This window comes from Manis pentadactyla, chromosome 12 (assembly GCF_030020395.1).
Source record: "Manis pentadactyla isolate mManPen7 chromosome 12, mManPen7.hap1, whole genome shotgun sequence".
In the NCBI taxonomy this organism is placed as follows: Eukaryota; Metazoa; Chordata; class Mammalia; order Pholidota; family Manidae; genus Manis; species Manis pentadactyla.
In genome coordinates, this window is record NC_080030.1 from 70,635,834 (window position 1) to 70,655,914 (window position 20,081).

Genomic DNA, 20,081 nt, shown 5'->3' on the forward strand with positions numbered 1-20,081 from the left:
CACTGCTGGATTGTATTGTGTATTGAGTGTATTGTATTGTGCAAGTGTATAAGACACTGTGTTAAGCACTCTACATACATACATTATGTTGTTTAATCATCATAACTTTATGAAGTAGATATTATTCTCTTCACTTAACAGAAAAAAGTCTAAGGCTTAAATGTTTAAAGTAACTTTCTCATGGTTGTGCAAATGCAAGTATGAAGACCAGCCCTGGTTACGTCTCCCTAACATATTTGGAATCCTGTGTAAAATCCACAGTCTGCTATGTTCAAAATGGTAAGATCAGAGCACATTTTAGCAGCTTCAAGCCAGTTCATTCGTCTTACCTGGATCCTGTACCCAAATGTAGGCCCATGGGTCCTGTAGCTTAGACACAGACAGTTGTGTGTTTCCTTCTCTGGACACTTGTTGGGTTTTTATACTTGCTCTCTGAAACTCTCATTCCATGCTGAACAAATTTCTCTACAGCCACATCTGTTAATAAAATCCTTCATCTCCTTACTTTAATTGAAAATGTAGCTCTGTCCCCAGAAGACTACTTACTCTGCTGCCTTGGCAGGTGTCCACTACACTTCAGCAACCAAAGTTTTTGGAGACAACACCTTCTTTCTTACAGTTCTCATGGCAACTTGTAAACTGTTACTTCTGGACTTTCATGTAAATATAGGTCTTGAGGTTCAGGCCAACTGTCTCTTCTACCTGTGCCTCCCAGACTCAACAGAGTAACTGTCCATAGGTGGTGCATCTAGTTCTTGACCTTTTCAAATTCTGTCATATTTACCCTGACTTAAGCTGCTTTCAGGCTTAAACCAAATAGAATATACTCTGTAAATATTTGTTGATTAAATGAATGAACTTCTTAACCTTTCAGCTCTCCCTTCCTTTTTTGGATTTTGCTGGTTCTCTAGGCTCTTTAGTTCTTTTGCCCCAGCATTTTCTCCCTATTTATCAGTCCCTCCACCTGTCACTTCATTCTTTATCTGTCCTAGACTGCTTGAACTGTTCCTGAGCCACTATCTTGCCACTGCCTGATGTTTTTACACTACACCTTCTGGAACCAGCAAGAAAATAATATTGGTCAGATATACAGCTAATTCACTCTCAGTATATGTCAGTAAAAAAGCAGAATCTCCATGTTTGTACTCCTGGAAGGGCACAAATGAGCAGGGTAAAGCAGAAGTGACACAAAGAGAGGAGATCCTGGATGCAAAAGAGTTCCAGGAGAGAGCTTTGAATTAAAACTGAGATGATAATACCCAATATTAACTGAATATCTTCTAAAAAATTTAAACTTTAATTTAAAAGTGGCTAACCACTTAGAAACAACAGAATTAAGTTTTTCTCTGCCAAGTAGTTACAAAGACTCTATAAAGAAAATGAAGTTCTGTCAGGAAAATGAAGAGCTTGATTTTTTTATGCTATGACTGGTGAGTGACTAATTTATACCTATTAAATATAGTAACAAGTTATAAAATATACTATATTTATAAATATAGAAGAATATATGTTATATAATAATATATAAGAAATATTGAAGAGTATGTATTAAAATTATAAATCAAAAAAGAATAGTCTTTTTCTTGAAAACAGATACGCTTTTCTGGCAAAATGATACTTGTGGATAAGAGCAGATATATAAAATTCAGCTCTCATAGTAAAGCATTTATAATGATAAACATCTGAAGTACTAGTATAGTGCTTTGTTTATGATAAGTGCTAGATAATTCTTTGCCTGACAGAATGTTTACTTACCATGGTTATAGTTGGGTGCACATCTTGCTTCAAGCAATTATGTCTTTAATCATGACCTAATTCAAACATAATTGGAATGAAAGGGTAAAAAAAAAGCTGAAATAATTCCAGTAAGTAGAGAGAATATTATTAAAAAGCTTCTAAAACAAATTAGCTGGAAAGGAAACCCTAGGAAATAGTTATATTGTATATTATAGTTTCTAATGTTGAACTTTCAAAATAAATGGGGAAAATAACAATGACATTTTTCATTGGCAAAATTTTAGCTGGGAAGGAAAATTTCAGTAAAGGGAAGAAAAATGTGGAAAATGGTCATTAAAGAGAGTGGATGGCCATGTTAACCAAAACTTACACTGCAGTTATCTATTAATGTTCTGGTTATATATTGCTGCCTTTCATATCACCCAAAGTCTTATGTAAAACAACAACCATTTTATTCTCACAAACTGTTGTGTCAATAATTCAGAGAAGAGACAGCAGCGATGGTTTGTTTGCTCAGTGATGTCTGGGTTTCAGATGGGAAGACTACAGTGGCTGGGTGTGACTCGATTAGCTGGGAATTGAAACAACTGGGTTTGGAGAATCCACTTCCAAGATGACCTCTTTACTCATCTGGACTGGGATGACTTGAAGGCTGGCCTCAGCTATGGAAATTGACTAGAGGACCTAGTGTCCTCTCCACATAGCTTGGGCTTTCCAAAGCATAGCAGCATCCAGAGACAGAGTCTTCCAAAGACTGAGCCAGAAACTGCAAGGCTTCTACTGGTCTAGGCTGCAAAGTTATTCAGTATCACTTCTGCCACATTCTGTGATAACAAGTGAATCATTAAGGCCAGCCTAGATTTTTAAAGAGGAGAATTGGACTCTACTTGATAGGTGAGTGGCAAGGCCACATTGCAGAAGAGCATGTGGGATGGGAAATACTGTGACCACTTTCGGAAAACACAGTCTGCCAAAATGTGCAATGTTTGGGAATAGGGGAAAAAAATTAACCATTATTTACAGATTTTCAGTGATTAGCCATAAACTTTTAAGGGAGTTAAAAAAAAGAAATGAGATGGAAAGAGCTCTTCCTTCCATTTTAAACATTATATGGAATCTCCAGTTTATCAGAGACACCTTCCCTCTAACAAAGGCATTATTAAATGTATATGGTAATATATGGTAACAAGAAAGTTTTTTTATTATAAGCATAGCAGAAAGTTAGAGCTTATACTATATAATGGTGTGCACTTTGGATATTGTCATTGCTTAGTCATTTGCCAGTCTTTTACATATTGGGACAATAAGCAAAAGGGACCATAGTTTCAAGGCCTTTGGATATTACTTCCAAGATTTTGGATCTTTGCTTCAGTGGTAATAATGTATATGTTTGTATTTAGGCAGCACCCTTTATTGGTTTTAAGTTATGCTACATTAATTTTTAACCATATTGTGGCAGAAATTTCTCGATCTGATTTCTATCCTCTTAGCCCCTGTGAGGGGCAAAGGGTGATGTAAGTAGTGGTTGTGCCAGGAAGGAAGAAACCCAATCCTTAGCACACTGGTGAGTGCCTTTCAGACCAGGTTTGTATAGGACACAGTCCCATCTAGGAGGATTTAAGGAGGTTAGTGATCTTGTGGTTCAAATACTAAATATTTATGAGAGTTGAGTTCTTCCATTTTGTCTCTTGGCTTCATTTTATTACAGTGTAAATGCTCAGTATGTGTGTACACTCAGATTTACATCACTTTGGAAAGGAAGGAAGTTCTTAGTAGATTATATGATTAGCTTTAGTTGGATATTTGAAGATTTTAGTGATGGAGTAGATAAACTAACTGTATGGTAGAACTATGATTCAGTAGACAGTTACTTTGATGCCTAATAACCTTGAATAAGACAGACTATTCTGGTTGAGCATAAAATGTTGTTGTGGAAAGGTAGAATCCTAAATTCATTTTAGGAAGCTTCTGTCTGTTTCATCTTTTAAGATTGTCATCTGTACCTGGATGTCTGCCATCACTTTAAATGCCACATGTCCAAAATTGAATTAATCATCTTCTCCATCAGACATCTCCCACGTGCCAAAGAATAAGGAAATAAACCAAAAAAGCCTACTTTCTTACCTCTAGCACTTCTGTCTCACCTTACCCTCCTTTTAGAGTGGAACTTTGGAATTAAATTATCCTCTTTTCTCTTTTTTAAGTATTTTTGTTTCTTTTTTAATATTTATTTTAGGTCTTACTTTTCATTTGCATTTCCCCAATATAGGCCTTGTTTTTTAGTCTCATGACTTTCATACACTCCCTATATTAATTTGTCTTGCTTAGTGCTGTGGTACTGTTAATAGACATAATTCCCTGCACAAGTACTCATTTTCCTTTTGTTATTCACTAGACCAAATATAAACTTCCTTTGCTTGTTTTTTACTTGTTTGCCTATTTATTTGTGGGCAAGGGGCTTCCAGGATGTAAGCACCTATATTAGTCAGATTTCTCCAGAGAAACAGAGCCAAGAGGATACATACACACACACACACACACACACACACACACGTGCTGTGCAGGAGATACAAGGCAGTCCACATAAGCAAACCAAAATCTCAGTCTGTAAGTGCCTCAAAGTTACAAAATCTAAACCTGAGGGCAACTAACCATGAACAGCCAACCAGGCTATGAGCCATAGCCAATTAAATAATTTCTTGCTTTGCTTCCACTCTCTTCTCTATAAAAGGTTTTACCCTTGCTCCTGTCAGTGAAATGTTTCTAAAAACTTCCCATTTGACACTGCCTGATTCCAACAGATTTTTGCTCAAATAAACTCAACATTTTAAATATGCCTCAGTTTATCTTTTAGCAATATATAATAGGATATATGAGTGTGATTTACTGTTAGGTATTGGCTTATATGATTATGGAGGCTGAAAAGTCCCAAGATCTATAGCTGGCAGGCTGTAGACCCAGGAGAGTTGATGGTGTAGTTCCAGTCCGAGGGCAGGAGAAGACCAGTGTTCCAGCTCATATAAGACAAAGAAATTCCCTGTTACTCAGCCTTTTTTGTTTTATTCAGGCCTTCACTTGACTGGATGAGGCCTACTACCCACATTAGGGAGGACAGTCTGCTTTACTCAGTTTACCAATTCAGATGTTAATCTCATGCAGAAATACCCCCACAGACACACCCTGAATAATGTTGAACCAAATATCTGGGAGCCTACGGCCCAAGTCAAGTTGACACACACAGTTAACCATCACAGCACTTCAACTGCCAGGTTTTCTTACATCATTGCTTTTACTCACTTATAAGGCAAATGGCACACAGAATCCAGACTGTTGTAAGAAACTGGGGAGTAGAAAAAGAGAATGGGATAGTATTTCAAAGCATCAAGGAGAGAGGATAGCCAAAGGACTAGGTCTTTAGGGCTTGTTGCCTAGGTGTATTAGGAGGGAGTGATGTGGAGAGGACTAGAGGGGCATAGAAGAGGCTGGAGTCAAAGGGAAAAGTGGTTTAGAATGTGAAAAAATAAGGAAGGACTTAGAAATGTGGACTATGAGACTGGGAAACAGAAGAGGGAATTGAGAGAAAGGGAAAAGCTGAAGTCTGCAGAGGTAGGGCTGACAGAGGCTACTGACACAAGGGCAGGGCTGTACAAAGTAATGCTGAATGTGTGTTGTCAAGGTGGGAGCAAGAAAATGATAAAACCAGGCCTCCATGAAGAAGTAGAAACTGTAGACTTTGAAAGAGGAAGAAGAATTGTATGATTCCACTTCTCTGAAAAGTCCAGAATAGGCAAATCAATAGAGATAGAAAGTAGATTAGCTGTTGGCCGAGGCCAAGGGGAGGGGGGCTATAGGAGTAACAAATGATTACAGCTTTCTTCTTAGGGTGATGAAGATGTCCTGGAATTAGATAGTATTAATGATTTTATAGCCTTGTGAATACACTCAAAATCACTGACTCATACATTTTTAAATGGTGAATTTTATGATAAGTGAATTATATCTCAAAGCTATTATTTAAAAAAAATTGTCAGAGTTACTCAAAGTAATTGAGTAATTAATTTTCAGTTACTCAAAGCTGAAAATAAGAGCATTCCAGAGTGGAATCTAAGGGCCTATAACACAAAAAGTCTGTGTAAATTCCTCTGTTTGCTTTAATTTTATCCTAAGCAATAATACATGACTTCACAGATTTGATGAGCTACTTGTGTTATTTCTAGTGACCATTAAAATAAAAATATTGATAAAAGTGATCTCCTATGCCACACTTTGGAAAAATCTGGATTATTATATGTCCTCTTGACTCTTGAATAATGTGAGGGTTAAAGACACTGGCCCCTATGTAGTCATAAAACCTCATATAATTTTTGACTTCCCAAAAACATAATCACTAGTGGCCTACTATTGACCAGAAGCTTTACCAATAACATAAACAGTCAATTAACAGATAGCGTGTATATATATTATATACTGTATTCTTTTATTTTTTATTTTTTATTAAGGTATCATTGATATACACTCTTATGAAGGTTTCACAAGAAAAACAATGTGGTTATTACTTACATTCACCCTTATTATCAAGTCCCGACCATAACCTATTGCATATATACTGTATTCTTATAATAAAGTAAGCTAGATAAAAGAAAATGTTTTTTCAAATAGTTGCAAATCTCCAAAAATTTCTCCAGTATATTGAATAAAATCCATTTATAAGTGAACCCTTGTAGTTCAAACCCATGTTTTTCAGGTATTAACTTCAGTTGCCAAGCTAGCTTGCTCTATTTTATTATAATTCACTTTTTACCTTCCCTTTTAGGGTCACAGACAGTATTTTCTTTAAAAATCTTGTTAAAAAAAGTAGAGATAGGATAGAAAGAGGAGTATATGAGTTTTTTTGTCTTTGGTTATCAAAAATGAATTTTTTTGTAAGGGAATTTTGCTAAAGAATTTGAATAGAAGTAATAGATGGCCGCACGAGAGGTGAGACAGAGGGCTCCTCCTAAAACCACATATAATATGAAATATAATTAATACAACTAATCCTGAAAGAGCAACAGGAAAGAGGGCTATACCAGACTGCATACACCTGGAGAAAAGAATACACCTCATGGAAAAGGGCAATGTACCAAAGCCATGATCCGGCGGGACCCAAGCCTTTCCCCCTCCCCAGCCCACTGGCAGGAGGAAGAGAAACAGAGTGGGGGAGAGAGTGAAGGCCTGGGACTACTGAACACCTATCTCTGGAAATCTGCTCTGGGAGCACAGACTACATTTCATGGTGCTCACATGATACTCTCATGATTAGGGGGTTGGAAAGCTAAGACAGGCAGAATATTGAGAGAACTGTGTGACCAATCCAAACAGAACAATATTTGTATTATAGGGGTACCAGAAGAATAAGAGAGAGTAAAGGGGATAGAAAGTGTCTTTGAGAAGGTAATTGCTGAAAACTTCTCCAATCTGGGGAAGGAGATAGTCTCTCAGGCCATGGAGGTGCACAGATCTTCCAACACAAGGGAGAAGACAACACCAAGACATATAATAATTAAAATGGCAAAGATCAAGGATAAGGACAGACTATTAAAAGCAGCCAGAGAGAGAAATAAGATCACATACAAAGGAAAGCCCATCAGGCTATCATCAGACTTCTCAGCAGAAAACATACAGGCCAGAAGGGAGTGGCATGATATATTTAATGCAATGAAGCAGAAGGGCCTCAAACCAGAAATACTTTATCTAGCAAGATTATCATTTAAATTTGAAGGAGGGGTTAAACAATTTCCAGATAAGCAAAAGCTGAGAGAATTTACCTCCCACAAACCATCTCTACAGTGTATTTTGGAGGGACTCCTATAGATGGAAGTGTTCCTAAGGTTCAATAGCTGTCACCTGAGTAAAGAGAGTAGAACAGTTAATTACTAAGCAAATGCAAAATGAAATAATCTACCCCAAAAGTCAATCAAAGGATAGATAAAGAGTATAGAATATGATAGCTAATATATAAAGAATGGAGGAGGAAGAAAAAGGAGCAGAAAAAAGAACCTTTAGGTTGTGTTTGTAATAGCATACTAAGTGAGTTAAGTTAGACTCTTACATAGTAAGAAAGTTAACCTTGGACCTTTGGTAACCACAAACCTAAAGCCTGCAACAGCAATAAGTACATATCTATCAATAATCACCCTAAATATAAATTGTCTGAATGCACCAATCAAAAGACTAGAGTCACTGAATGGATAAAAAAACAAGACCCATCTATATGCTGCCTACAAGAGACTCACTTTAAACCCAAAGACATACACAGACTAAAAGTGAAGGGATGGGAAAAGATATTTCATGCAAATAATAGGGAGAAAAAAGTAGGAGTTGCAAAACAAAGAAAGTCACAAGAGAGAAAAAGAAGGACATTACATAATGATAAAGGGACATTACATAATGATAAAGGCATCAATCCAACAAGAAGATATAACCATTGTAAATATCTATGTACCCAACACAGCACCTATATATGTGAAACAAATACTAACAATTAAAAGGAAAAATAGAATGCAGTGCTTTCATTTTAGGAGACTTCAACACTCCACTCACTCCAAAGGACATATCAACCAGGCAAATAAGTAAGGACACATTTGAACACCTGGACCTAGCAGGAATCTACAGAACTCTACACCCAAAAGCAGCAGAATACACATTCTTCTCAAGTGCACATAGAACATTTTCAAGAATAGATCATATACTAGGCCACAGAAAGGGCCTTGGTAAATTCAGAAACATTGAAATTGTACCAACCAGTTTCTCAGACCACAAAGGTATGAAACTAGAAATAAATTATGCAAAGAAAATGAAAATTCCCGCAAACACATGGAGTCTTCACAACATGCTCCTAAGTAATCAATGGATCAGTAGCAAAATAAAAACAGAGATCAAGCAATATATGGAGACAAAGGACAACAATAATTCAACACCACAAAATCTGTGGGATGCCGCGAAGGCTGTGCTAAGAGGGAAGTATATCGCAATACAGGCCTACCTCAGGAAAGAAGAACAATCTCATATGAATAGTCTAAACTCACAATGAATGAAACTAGAAAAATAAGAACAAATGAGGCCCAAAGTCAGTAGAAGGAAGGACATAATAATGATTAAGGCAGAAATTAATAAAATCAAGAAGAATAAAACAATAGAAAGAATCAATGAAAGCAAGAGCTGGTTCTTCAAGAAAATAAACAAAATAGATAAACCCTTAGCCAGACTTATCATGAAAAAAAGAGAGTCTGTGCACATAATCAGAATCAGCAATGAGAAAGGACAAATCACTACAGATACCACAGAAATACAAAGAATTATTAGAGCATACTATGAAAAATTATATGCTAACAAACTGGATAACCTAGAAGAAATGGAAAACTTTCTAGAAAATTACAACCTTCCAAGGCTAACCCAGAAAGGAACAGAAAATCTGAACAGACCAATTACCAGCAATGAAATTGAATTGGTAATTAACAAACTACCTAAGGAAAAATTCCCAGAGCAGATGTCTTCACTGCGGAATTTTATCAAACATTTAGTGAAGACCTAATACCCATCCTCCTTAAAGTTTTCCAAAAAGTAGAAGAAGAGGGAATACTTCCAAACTCATTCTATGAGACCATCATCACTCTAATACCAAAACCAGGCAAAGACACCACAAAAAAAGAAAATTACAGACCAATATCCATGATGAACATAGATGCAAAAATACTCAACAAAATATTAGCCAACCAAATTCAAAAATATATCAAAAAGATCATCCTCTATGATCAAGTAGGATTTATTCCAGGGATGCAAGGATGGTACAATATTAGAAAATCCATCAACATCATCCACCACATCAACCAAAAGAAGGACAAAAACCACATGATCATCTCCACAGATGCGAAAAAAGCATTTGACAAAATTCAACATCCATTCATGATAAAAACTCTCAACAAAAAGGTCATATATGACAAACCCATAGCCAACATCATACTTAACAGAGAGAAGCTGAAAACTTTTCCTTTAAGATTGGAAACAAGACAAGGATGCCCACTTTCCCCACTTTTATTCACCATTGTTCTGGAGGTCCTAGCCATGGCAATCAGAGAATAGAAAGAAATAAAGCACATCTAGATTGGTAAGGAAGAAGTTAAACTGTCACTGTATGCAGATGACATGATATTGTACATAAAAAACCCTAAAGAATCCACTCCAAAACTACTAGATCTAATATCTGAATTCAGCCAAGTTGCAGGATACAAAATTAATACACAGAAATCTGTTGCATTCCTATACACTAAGGATGAACTAGCAGAAAGAGAAATCAGGAAAACAATTCCATTCACAATTGCATCAAAAAAGAATAAAATACCTAGGAATAAACCTAACCAAGGAAGTGAAAGACCTATACTCTGAAAACTACAAGACACTCATGGGAGAAATTAAAGACACCAATAAATGGAAACACATCCCGTGCTCATGGATAGGAAGAATTAATATTGTTAGGATGGCCATCCTGCCTAAAGCAATCTACAGATTCAATGCAATTCCTATCAAAGTACCAACATCATTCTTCAATGAACTAGAGCAAATAGTTCTAAAATTCATATGGAACCGCAGAAGATCCCGAATAGCCAAAGCAATCCTGAGAAGGAAGAATAAAGTGGGGGGGGGGATTACACTCCCCAACTTCAAGCTCTACCACAAAGCCACAGTAATGAAGACAATTTGGTACTGGCACAAGAAAAGAACAATGGAACAGACTAGAGAGCGTTGATATAAACCCAACCATATATGGTTAATTAATATATGATAAAGAAGCTGTGAACATACAGTGGGGAAATGACAGCCTCTTCAACAACTGGTGTTGGCAAAACTGGACAGCTGCATGCAAGAGAATGAAATTGGATTATTGTTTAATGCATACACAAAAGTAAACTCGAAATGCATCAGAGACCTGAATGTAAGTTATGAAACCATAAAACTCTTAGAAGATAACATAGGCAAAAATCTCCTGATTATGAACATGAGCGACTTCTTCCTGAATGCATGTCCTTGAGCGAGGGAATCAAAAGCAAAAATGAACACATGGGACTACATCAAACTAAAAAACTTCTGTATGACAAAGGATACCATCAACTGAACAAAAAGACATCTTACAGTATGGGAGAATATATTTGTAAATGGCATATCCGACAAGGGGTTAACATCCAGAATATATAAAGAACTCACACACTAGTAAACATAATGTTCTTCATGTAATTGTAGATTAATAGTACCAAAATAAAACAAAAAAGAACTCACACACCTCAACATGCAAAAAGCAAATAACCTGATTAAAAAATGGGTGGAGGATATGAAGAGACAATTCTCCATAGAAGAAATTCAGATGGCCAACAGACACATGAAAAGATGCTCCACATCACTAATCATCAGGGAAATGCAAATTAAAACCACAATGAGATATCACCTCACACCAGTAAGGATGGCCAGCATTGAAAAGACTAAGAAAAACAAATGCTGGTGAGGATGCAGGGAGAGGGGCATCCTCCTACACTGCTGGTGGGAATGTAAGCTAGTTCAGCCACAGTGAAAAGCAGTATGGTGGTTCCTCAAAAAACTAAAAATAGAAATACCATTTGACCCAGGAATCCCACTCCTTGGAATTTACCCAAAGAATACAATTTCTCAGATTCATAAAGACATATGCACCCCTGTGTTTATCACAGCACTATTTACAATAGCCAAGATATGGAAGTAACCTAAGTGTCCAGCAGTAGATGAATGGATAAAAAAGAGATGGTACATATACACAATGGAAATCTATTCAGCCATAAGAAAGAAACAAATCCTACCATTTGCAACAACATGGATAGAGCTGGAGGATATTGTGCTCAGTGAAATAAGCCAGGAGGAGAAAGACAAGTGCCAAATGATTTCCCTCATTTGTGGAGTATAACAATGAAGCAAAACTGAAGGAACAAAACAGCAGCAGACTCACAGACTCTAAGAAGGAACTAGTGGTTACCAAACGGGAGGGGTGTGGGAGGGTGGGTGGGGAGGGAGGGAGCAGGGGATTGAGGAGTATTATGTTTAGTACACACGGTGTGAGGGGTCAGGGGGAAGACAGTGTAGCACAGAGTAGGCCAATAGGGAATCTGTGACATTTTACTACATTGAAGGACAGTGACTGCTATGTGGTATTGATGGGGACTTTACAATATGGGTAAATGAAGTAACCACATTGTTTTTTTGTGTGAAACCTTCATTAGAGTGTATGTCAATAATACCTTAATAAAAAAGAAAAGTATTTGAATAGTGACAAACTTAAAGCTCTTTCCTAGAATTTCATTACCTTTTCAACTTCAAATCCTTTCAAAATGGCACTGAGGTTTTCACAGTAGGGAAAGCATCATAGTATTTGTCTTCATTAAAGTATATATAGTTCCCACTGAGAAGTAGATTGAGACCTAGACAGGTTTTTCACCATAGGAAACAAAAGAAAAAATATTTTAAAAACACAGAGTAACTTCTGTTAGAATTCAGTTCTATTTCAGAATTCTTATTCTTTCCAAACAGGTTGGCATAGTATTTTTTAATTATGGAACCAGTTTTATAGGCCATTGTCTTTACATTTAGTATAGCTATGTGTGGTTCTCCATCTATTTTTCTACTCAGTCACTCCCCTTGGTGGAAGTGTAGACAGCCATCAGAAAGGGGGAAGGGAATGAATGTGTAGTTTTTTTAAAAGGCCATTTGGTGGTTCTTATACTTTGTCATATCCCTACATCAAATTGAGAATGTTAGTCATGGTGATCAAAAGTTATTAATGGGAGTATAATATCCCCTTGGTTGTTAGGCAGAAAATGGTTGAGCCTAATTAGCTTATAATTAGAGAAGGCTAGAGAAAATAGGGGTAATGTGTTTTTAGATGTGCATGCTTTGCTGGGAAGACAGAAGCTAAGAACAGCCCTGTAGACCTGGAAGTCACAGAGCTCCTGAATTATATCCTATTGCAGCCCAGGTCTGTTTAAAACAGTAGATCACCAATGGGGACACCAGATAACAAACAGCATGTGAGCAATCTTATTAATAGGTGCAGAACAAGTCCCCTGTAACTCTTAAGGTATGAGCCCTGGTTGAAGATAGAGTGGAATTTGTAGAGATACATCATCTCCTTGACAGACTTAACAACTGGGAGAGGGTGTCTCTCCTCCTACTTTGAATTTACCACCATATTCCCTCACTCTGGGTGACCTCCTAAACAGCTCTTCAGTCAGGTCTCATCTTCCCCTGCCAAGGTTTGTGTTTGGAACCTCAAGCTATTTCCTGAATTATTTTAATGTGTTTTGACCATTCTTTAGTCTTATCCCTTCTAGTCTGTCCTCCACAATGCAACCAGAGTTTTAATTTTTAAAATGCAAGTCAGATCAAGTTATTTCTCTGCTTAATATCCTTCACTGGTTCTCTATTACCTGCAAAGAAAGACAGGTTTATTGAATTCCGTAAAAGGTGCTGGTACCTTGACTTTTGATTGCTTCATTATATTGGGTTACTTACTTTAAGAAAACTCAGTGTATAGAAGTTCAAATTCCCCAAGAGTTTTGCACAAAGCCTCTCTCAAGGCAGCTTATGTAATACTCTCTTAGCTAGTGCTGGTTCCTGTCCTATGTCTGGTGGTATGTTTGTTGATTCATTTGGTGAAAGCGGCTTTTGCTTCGGTCAGGAGTGGGACCAGATCAGGTACAACTTTGAAGGCCACAAAAAAGATTTTGACTTTTTCCTTTCTTTTTTTTTTTCCTGTATGTGTGTGATGGAAAACCTAGAGGTTTGTGAACAAGGGTTATGTTAGGATTTCTATTTTGAGGGGACCACTTTGGTTGCTGAGTGAGGAATTGATTGCTGCGCAGCATTTTAAGTTGAAGCAGCGAGGTCAGTTAGGAGACCACTGTAGTGGTCCTGGTCCTGGTTAGCTGCTCTTGAGAAACTTTAAATCAGGTAACCTCACTTGGATCAAGCAGACAAGAGTCCCTGATTTTGCCGTATGCTTTCCAGTGCTCTACAAGAGATGTCATTTCCCTCTCAGTTCTTAGGTTCTACAACTATTTCTACTCTGAAAAATAATTGACTAGTTCTATCCTCTGGTCTCTCTGGCTTGAACTCTTCACTTTCTGTAAGACTCAGTTTAGGCATATTCCTGCCCCTCCCTGAATGGTCATAGACCATTCAGTCTTTTTTGTCCCTTGTGAGCAAGTAGTTCAGGCAGTTTTTGTAGAGTTGAGAATTGTTTATGTTCTACTTTAAACATAAAACACTATAGTCATCCATTTTTCCAATGGCTTCCTAGCACTCAATTCATTGTAGTGATTGATTTTTAAGATACATCATTGTTTGTTACTAGAGGGGGGAAAATGCTGTCCAACTGTGATACACGATTGTAAGATTCATCTTGACTCAAGAAATGTTTAAATGTGAAAAAAATGTATGTCTTCTTTAGAATAATTGTCCAGCACCATTGTGAGCATACAAATAGAAAAATAGGTATAGATTCAAAATCTCCTAAAATTATTGGAGACCCATTTGCCAGTTAAATTGCAAGGACAAAATTATTCACCAGTACCTTTTTAACTTTAACTGGCTTTCCCTGGCACTCACCATTCTCTGTTCAGAATTATCTGACCACACTAAACACCAGAATCATTCCTGTCTTGTGCCTTCACTTAGATTGCTTCCCTCAAAGTTCCCTGCAACCTGCCTCTGCTCCTTCAAGCCTTTTTATTTACTACAGTTTTTGTCTAGTCTTCTCTTCTCAAAGTTTCTCATGCTGCACAAGGTATTCTGTACTCTACAGCTTGACACTTAATATATATTATCTAAAATTATCTCCATTATTTTGCATATGTTTTATTTTAAGCAGTTCTTTGTAAGTAGGATTAGGTAAGAACATTTATACTTTTCTTTGCCAGAATGCAAATTTTAAAAATACTGAACGCATAGTAAGGCATTCACTAGAAGTTCGTTGATTGTTTGATTTGTTTTGTTAAAGTTTGGTAGCACAGATCCCATTGCACAGACCCTAAATAATAAGCCTTATGATAAGACTTCTGTTTGCTATTTTAGAAGTCAAGTTAAATCTTCTGGGGAAACAGGTGTATTCTACATTACCACAGAGGAAAATACCTCCCATGTTATTAGACTTCATAAATGTTTTTCAAAAGACTTCCAACAGTAATTATAGAAACTCTTAGAGGGCAAATATATCTTTAAAGGTAATTCTTTCTCACAGCATTTGGATTTTAAAAATCTTTTTAAATTAGGGTTTTATAGTGCTCTTGGCTTAAATAAATCCAAATGAGATTTTTTTAACTGCCTTGTAAATGTTTCATTTGGACATAAGTCTGTTACTGGAATTAACTTGATGACATAACATGTAAGGAAGAAACTTTGCTTTTTAATTTTTATTTCTAACTTAAAACAAAAGAAACAGACCAAGAAAAGAAAAAAATGGAAGTAATTCACTGCCAAGACAAAACTATACTGTATGCGTAACATCTGTTTCCCTTCCACTCACCTTGAACTGAGATCTTCAGTACATCTCCCTAGTAGATAATATTTCTACAGTCATTAATGGCAAGTGAATATGTGGCTGAATATTTTGTGAGAATGTGGCTTAGGAGGGTGTACAGCTCACATCATATTGTAAAAGACTGTTAAAGTCCTCTTTAAATATCCAGCCTCCCATTTGCCTTGTCTCTTCACCACTCTCACAGCCCCTGAGAAGATCCTTTCCATAGTTATGAGCCATTCAAGCCTGGCCTTTAGCTTATAAACTCCGCTTAGGAAAATAAAGGTGAGGTAGCCCACAGCTATTATTTTTTAGGCAAGTCCCATTGGAGGGCTTGCCACACAGAGGTAGGATGGTGTTTCTTGGGACTAAACCTTTTGTAAAGAAAATTTAATTCATTTGTAGTTTTTTCTCATTTCTTCAAACAGTGTAGGACATCATAAAGGAGGTTCAGTGGATTGGAAGAGGATGGGGGAAGACTAATATTTGAAAAGCAGACTGATAAGTGTGCCCTCATAATGTAGTAGTAGGTACTCTAAACATTAGTAGGATGGATTGAGAAAACACAACATAAAATTTCCACAGATAGGAACTTGACATAATTTTATAAAAAGTCCTTACCATATACATGCTACAAGACAACTGTCTGGTCTCTTAAAAATGGCAATGCTGTGGGGCAAAAAAGGCTTGGTTTGTTTTTCATATTAAAGGAAACTGAAGTGATATCACAACTCAGTACAATGTGGGCTCCCTGACTGGGTTTGTATTGATAGAGACCTCTGTATGACAGAGGTCCTAACCTACTGTTTTTGAGAAGTTTGAAAGACTCTTCAGTATTTCTTAACTTTGGTGTTTTAAGGCCCAAGTAACCTTTTGGTGACTTGCTCAACCAGAAGAACTGAGGGTTTCATAATAAAAACAGAATAATGAAAACATATTCTTCCTTTAAAGTTTAAAATGTTTAAAATGTGCCATATCTTTTTTTTTTTTAATGTATTGAATCTGAGATTGCTCTTTTACTGTAAGTCCTCTTGGGCCTCATGTAGTGCTTATGTAGTGCTCTGAGGGGGAGTTCTCCATTTCTCTGTTTCTCTCTGTCATTGGTCTGTCTGTGTGTGTGTGTGTGTGTCTGACATTCATTAGAAAAGGAAGTGAACAGATATCCAGAATTTTCAAAAAAGTAAAAAATATAGATTGAGCCTGGCCAGAAAATCACCTGGAGGAATAGTGATGAGAAGGGTCCCCTCATGGGGGCTGTGTGGTTGAGTCTGTGCTGGGAAGGCTGCAGCTGGCCTCACCAGGGTGAGTGGCATCATTTTATGGCCAGTGGAGAGAAGCTGCTGATGGCTTTTGCACTCTAGGAAGATGACCTCATCTCCCTATTATGGAGGAGTATGAAGCAATCAGATAGCAATTGCCCACCTTACCTCTCCACCTCAAATCTCAGTCTTTATCCTTGCTCTCTTGGGAGGAGCTTCTCCCTACTCTCAGCCCACACCAGTCTTTCCACCTGCCATGCAGTCCTGGACTCAAACTTTCTCTATGATGTGAGTGTAATAATTAACCCTTCTTTTTAAAAACAAGCTGTCCCTGGACTCTGCTGCATCCTAAGCCATCATCCTAGTTGTCCTTAGTTCTTTCCTTCCTTTTACCAACCATTTCTTGGAGTTTTCCTCTACCAAATGACTGCCTGTGTGTGTTCACTCAGCAGCCCCTCACCCACCTTTGCCATTTGTCCTCTAGCTTCTGCCCTCACTGCCCTACTGAATGTGCTCTCTCAAAGATAGCTTCTGAAACTTAGATTCTGAATACAGGGGTTTGAGACTTCATTTTTCTTGAATGTTCAGCCTTTGACACAGTCCACTGCCCATCCCTCGCATCTTGGACCTCAGAGCTCTGTCTCCTTCCCCATCTTACTCATCTCTGTCAGCATGTTGCCTCTGTCTGTGGGCCCTTACCCCCCTGTGCTCTGCCCAAGGCCTGGTTCCCAATCTTTTTTTCAGTCTTTCTCATTAATTTTTCCCTTTTGGATCTCATCCAGTCCAGCCACTGTGAGTATCTGCAGCATGGATCATGTCTGCCTTTCTAGCTCTGGAGCCCATCTTTCTTCTCACAGAATCCTGTGCTTTCCCAACTTTTTGCCTTTTGCTCTTAATGTTCCTTCAGCCTGGAATTCTCTCTGAATAGTTTTCCCCTTAATATTTTGACTAAAAGATTCTTGTTAAAGTAAGCATTTTATTCAGATAAGGGAGGAATTCATACACTACCACCCTCATTCCCACTTCCTGCAAAGACTCATTTTGTATTTCTCCTCCTTTGTAGGACTTACCAAGTGTTTACTTTTACTAATTGAATAAATATTTCTTTAAGGTCAGCCTCCACTAAGCTGCATAAGAATAGATACCACACATATGCATCCAGTTCACTGTTGGATTTTCTGTGCCAATTATATAGTTCTGGTTATATGGCAGGTTTGCAGTTTTGTTGAAGGGAAGAATGAATGAAGGAGGAACTGACCATTAAAAATTTGCTACTAAGCTATCAAATGTTATCTAGGTAATTGGACTTTTTACATTTTCCTCAAAATATATGCTATTTTTTGAAAGTATAATGATTTATATTCAGTATTCTTGAATAAGTTTAATTTTTCCAAATCATTTTTATTTCAGTGGGTGATCTTTTAAGGCAACTTTCAGTGTATCTGTTGATAATGAGTGTTCCTTTCATTTACTGTTTCCATTTTCATTGTTATGTTTTTCTAAAACTAAGGCATTTTGAGTATTGATTCATTCCTATTAATGTTAAACCCTTAGAAAGGCTTAATGTTTTCTGAATATAACAGTAACATACATTTATCATAGAGGGTTTAGAAATACTGAATATCCATAGTTAAAATTTGGTTTATTTCTTGATACGCCTTTAAAGATTGTATAAACATGCACACTAACACTTTTCCATTGGTAAGATTGGCTCTTATTGTATATAGCACTGTGCATTTCCCTTACTTTAGCAGTGTTAAAACTGTTGATGTTAAGTCTTAAGGTAATATAAATACTTTTCAGTTAATATATTTCATTACTAATGAGTTAGTTTTGGTGGGAACATATTTATATATTGCCAATGTATTAGTCAGCTCAGTATGACTAACACAATACCATAGATCTTCTTGCTGTGTCCTCACATGGTGGAGAGAATGAAGGCAAGCTGTCTGGGGTCTCTTCTTTTAAAGGCACTAATCCCATCCTGACAGCCCCATCCATCCTCATGAGCTTGTCTAAACTTCATTACCTCCCAAAGACCTCATCTCCAAATACTAGCATATAGAGGATTAGAGCTTCAACATGTGAATTTTGTGTGTGGCGGGGTGTGTTGAGGGCACAATTCAGTCTGTAGCAGCCAACAATGAGAACTATTTCAGAAACTATTTCTTTTTACTAAGTAGCATTTTAAAAACTAGTATCTAGAATTGTTCTTATTTTATCTGTGGGTAAGATTATCTGAAAATCTTCATAGGAAATGGAAAAATTATTCACTGTTGTTTATTCATTATGGAATTATAGTTAAATTACTCATTACTGGCATTAAATGGAACTGAAATTGCACAAAATTGCTGAAATGGTTGTACTATCCCATTCTGTGAATATTCATAGTTCCAGGAAAACTGCAAATGGCTCTTAATGTCTTTTACAATAGTTTATGGAGAGACACTAGAGAGTATCCTTTGCCTGTGTGAAAAATGACAGCCAAATTTATGGATGATTAAGATTACTAACTCATGTTTCTTGTAAAATTGGTATCATTCTCTCCATAAATAAATGATACACCTAATAAGGAAGACTTACCATCTTATAGTGCTTTATATTTTTCAAAAGATCTTTTAAAAACATCATTTTTTAAATGTCAATTGTAGACTAATCTTATAACAATGATCTCACTAGGGTAGAATAAATATGATCTCTATTTAATATTTAAAAACTTGAAGTTTGGAGAAATTAAGTTATTTTATTTAGGGTCAAAAATCCAGTTTGGGTCAGTTCTGCTATTTCAAGTCATATTTTCTCTGTGTTTAAAGAACCTAGAACATTGATGTTACCATGGTCTGAGAAATAGTAATCAGAATGATATGAATAAATGATTACCTTTGGAATTATGTAGAAAAGTAAACAGAGGATACTACATCTAGTTAGGGTCAACATGAAAATTCTTATATTACATTGTCATTTTATAATTAAATAGTGATTTATTTCAAATGGTTATTTATGAGAACGGTATTCATTATTATGCTTAGCATATCTTTACTTAACATTTCTTTCCTGGAATATAGTAGTATATGGTCAATATGATATTGTATTTGTTTTATATAATATTCTTTCAGAATCACATAATTGATTTTCTCAATGTGTGAATTGCAATGGTAAGAACCCTGGACTATTTAGTAGAGAGTAAACAAAGCTAGTGCAAATTCAAATACTTTTTATTTTTGGCTGCCTATATTTTGGCTGGAAAAATGGCTTGTCTGTGTATAGATCAGAACAGGAGTTGGTAATAAGATCTCTTCCACAACAACTACTCACCTTTGTTGTTGTAGTGGGATAGCAGCCATAGGCAATACATAAATGAATGGGCATTGCTGTGGTTCAATAAAAGTTTATTTACAAAGGAAGCTGCAACCATATCTGGCCTGCAGGCTGTAGTTTGCTGACCCCTAGACTAGAATATAAAGTGATAGAGTTCCTCACCATATTTCCTTATTTGTCAGATGTTTTGTTTA

The 20,081-nt window shown here is 36.6% G+C and overlaps 1 protein-coding gene across 8 annotated transcripts in view; it reads left to right on the forward strand.

Moving 5' to 3' along the window:
- The window catches only part of FAM184A (family with sequence similarity 184 member A), a 123,316-nt gene that overhangs the window by 31,192 nt on the left and 72,043 nt on the right, over window positions 1–20,081 (forward strand). The window lies entirely within an intron of this gene.